The sequence below is a fragment of the Heterocephalus glaber genome, unplaced genomic scaffold (genome assembly GCF_053883595.1).
Source record: "Heterocephalus glaber isolate CG9 unplaced genomic scaffold, H.glaber_assembly_v1.0 deba00001465, whole genome shotgun sequence".
In the NCBI taxonomy this organism is placed as follows: domain Eukaryota; kingdom Metazoa; phylum Chordata; class Mammalia; order Rodentia; family Bathyergidae; genus Heterocephalus; species Heterocephalus glaber.
Genome location: NW_028258312.1, coordinates 11655492 through 11659410, shown reverse-complemented (window position 1 = coordinate 11659410; position 3919 = coordinate 11655492). Strand labels below are relative to the sequence as shown.

The window sequence follows — 3919 nt, the reverse complement described above, 5'->3', positions numbered from 1 at the left end:
TTCTTTTACTATAGTTTTTAGTAACAATATTACAGATAAAGTAGCTTTAAAATATGTTCTCATTCTCTTTGTTATGTGACTTCTGTGTTTTTTGGTCAAAAAGTTATATGATTCTGTGTCATTTTTTACTACTAATTTAAAATGAACTAACAAACACAAAAATAAGAACAATGAGAATATTAACTGGGTAACAAAAGATAAGACTTTAGATTGTTTAATTTCATTTTGGCCAAAGGACTTAAAAATTTTTTTTTTATTAATCTTTGTTTCAAACTTTATTCCCAGGCTTCTTCATTAATTGGCTGCAAAGAATGAATTGTATGTAAGGCAGTGTTCAAGAGGCTTGGGCTTAAAAATATTAGAGATCTACATTTTTTCAGATCCATAAACAAAAACAATTTTCAAAAGCAGTCATAATATAAAATAGCAGCTCCCAGTAACTTCTTCTGAGTTTTATCTTCTTCAGAAGCTGACTCAATTCAGCTTGCCTCATTCTTAGAAGCCTCATCAAAATTCCCCGCAAGATCTGGAACTTCATCATCATCCTCTTCTCCAGTAGCAAGTGGTGCTTTTCCATCCACAGATTGTTTGGGGAGAGCTTCAGCCAGTCTCCTTAGACTAGTCAGACTGTCTGCACCGAGCTCGTTCAAGATGCTGGGTAGCATTTCTGTCAGCTGTTTCGTCTCAGTGTGGCCTGTCATGGTGAAAGTGTTTGCTGCCAGAGATGCCTGAACTTCTGGGTTGTTGAAGTGGATCACTGTTCTTTGGTTTGTAAACATATTCACCTCTTCAATACCTGAGATACTGTTTACTCCTAACTTCTTTAATGAGAACTGAAGGTTTTTATCGTCTGCTGTAGCTGCTCTATGAACCACTCTCTTCTTCCTGTGAGCAGTTCCTTTCCCACCAATGCGCACTTGTGCATGCAGTTTGGCAAGTTTTTCCTGGTTCATGATAGTTTCTTTCATCTTGTCGGCGTGGTTATGGGGCAGCACGGGGTACTAGGGCTGGTGCTCAGGGCGTCTCGGGCAGACCAGTTGAGATTAGGCCCACACGCTCGGGGAAGCAAGATGGCCCCAAAGGACTTTTTTTTTTTTGGTACCGGGGATTGAATTTAGGTCCTTGCGCTTGCGCAGCAGGCGGCGAAAGCACTGAGCTAAATACCTGGCCCAAAAGGACTTTTAATAAGTATTTTAAAGTACATTTATAGTTAGCTCCTTATTTACATCTCTCAGTATTGAGGGAGAATGGAGCTCTTTCTGAAATTTCTACCAAAGGAGGTGACTGAATATTATTACTGTCAGTATCCTCTTAATCTCCGAACTGGGACCGCTGTGCTAGGGACAGCTGCAGCTGTCATTCCGCCAAGCTCTTGCTGCCTTGGGTCATATATGGTCAATATACAGGAGAGGAGTAACTCCAGTAAGGGTTGTATTTTCAATGTTTCAGATACAGGAGTGTCTGCGGGCAGAACTGGTAATGAGAAAATATTGATCTCGGAGTTGAAACTCATCAAGACTGATAACAGCCACCGTTATACCCCCAGGGCTTTCTCCAAGTCTGGCTCCTTACCAATTCTGGCTGTATCTGGAAGGCAATCATGAGAGATGGAAGACACACAGATTCATACTTAGACTTAAAAGTTCTCAAATTCCATTCCAGATGTACCAGAGATTTCAAGTTTTTTCTACATGTGACCCTCAGTTTCCTTATCTTTATGGTCAGCGTGAAGCTGTTTATTTTTATTTTTTCCAAGGACTAAAATAAGATGAAAGCCCGTGAAATTTTCTGGATCTCTCAATAAATGTTTCTGAGTCTAATAAATACATCTGTGTCCAAATTACTAGCGGTCTGACAACTTCCATTTTTCGAATTATAATAAAAATAGAAAAGTGGGTATTAACCAAGAGTATATGCATTGTATTATTATATGTTGATCAAGATATAGCTCCCCCATGATATGGGGTTTTGAACTCAGCCTTTGTATTGAGCTATATCCACAGCCCTTTTATATATGTGTATATATGTATATTTTATATATATTATTTTGAGATAGGGAAGTTCTCATTAAGTCTTTAAATTGCCTAGGCTGGCCTTGAACTTGTGACATTTTCGCCTCAGCCTCCCAGAATTCTGAAATTATAAGCATGTACCATCATGCCCTGCTGATCAATATATATTTTTGTTTGGTCGAGGAGTATTTACATTTGCTGGATCCTTCTTTCTGAAGTTTATAATGCCTACATCAGCATTTTTCAAAGTGTAGTCTATGGATAATCTGCATCAGAATTACTTACGGTGATTGGTAAAAAGTCAAATTACCTGTCTGTAGGGTGGACTTACTGAATCAAGATCTCTGAGTGAATATGTGTTTAACAATATTATCAGGAGAACTTTTGTTTCCCCTCGTTAAAGTCGGAGAAGCAGGCTGGAAGTGTAGCTCAATGGTAGAACACTCACCTTGGGTTTGCTTCCCAGTACCAAAAAAGAAAATATAAAACAGTTTGAGAAGCATTCCCTTACCAATATACAGTGTTCTATACTTCAGAAATCATAAACCACTTCCCTCTTACCATGTCATCTAACTCTCCAGCCATGTCAGGCATGAGTTAATTGTCAATCCGGTACTCTATTCTGTAGGTAATTGACATACATCAAAGATTTAACCATAGAATAATTTCATCAGATATATGTCTAGGAAGCAGTCTACGAATGGTTGGAGAGAGGTGAAACTGAAGTCAGGGAGAAATTGAGAGACCATTGTTCTTTCCATTATATCAATGATGGATACTAGGCTTAATCATATGCAAAGTTCTCTAATGACACTCCAGAAGGCATTGAAATTATTTTTCATGGGCTGGGGATTTCACTCAGCGGTTCCAGCGCCTGCCTGGCAAGTGCGAGGTCCCGAGTTCGATCCCTGATACCAAAAAAAAAAAAAAAGAAAATATTTTTCATGAATAAGACATAGTTGTAAACCCCAGAAAATGGTTCTTTATGACGCTTATTGAATTTTAACATTGATCACATCGATATGGCAAACTTCTGTAATAGAATTTTATGAGCTCTATGAAAATGGAGCCATGTTTCATTCATCTTTGTATTCCCTAGAATCTAATTTAATATTGGCTATACAGTTTCATTAAGCATGCTTGTTGTTTATTTAATGAACTTGAGTGAATGATAGCAAAAAGCATTTATTTTGGCATTGGCCAATATAAATTATTTTTATAGATACATAGTTTATATTTAATACATTTAATATATACTAACATTTACTTTTAAGTGTCTCTACTCATTTGATCATCACAACCACTCAGTCTATTGTTGATAATCTCTATTTTACACATGAAAAGCACAGAGTGGTTAAGCAATTTATCACCTGTTCAAGCTCTAATCCTCGTGGAATTGGGATTTGAATTGAGTAACCTGATTCTGAAGCCTCACTGTGCTATATTATATACATAAATTTATTATTATACTTTAATTGCTTATCACTCTATATTTTTTCTTATTGGTATGAATTGGAGTTTAGTAGGTATGCCACTTGCTATGGTAACAAACAACCTTTCACATCAGTGTCTTGGCCTGATTGGAGTTTTATTTCATACTTCAGAGTTTCTTATGGCTTAGATGACTATGTTCTGTGGCTTTTATCCAAAAGATGACTCAGCCACCTGAGCTTCTTTCATCTTGTAACTATGCCAACTGGAACGATGCCCTCCAGGAGAAGAGAAATGAAGTAGGCACACTTGGTTACCTTGGCCCACAGGTCACATGTCACATCCACTCACACTGCATTGGGCAACATTATTGATATAGCTCACTTTAACTGCAAGGAAGCTAAGGAAATGTAGAGGAACATGTGGACCTTTGTGAGCCACAATTAAAAAGGGTAGCAATAAATATATAAACTTTG

The 3919-nt window shown here is 37.5% G+C and overlaps 1 pseudogene; it reads right to left on the bottom strand.

The window, feature by feature from the left end:
- Positions 1–298: 298 nt before the first annotated feature.
- On the bottom strand, positions 299–968 carry LOC101722734 (transcription factor BTF3 pseudogene; annotated as a pseudogene).
- Between the last annotated feature and the right edge of the window lie 2951 nt (positions 969–3919).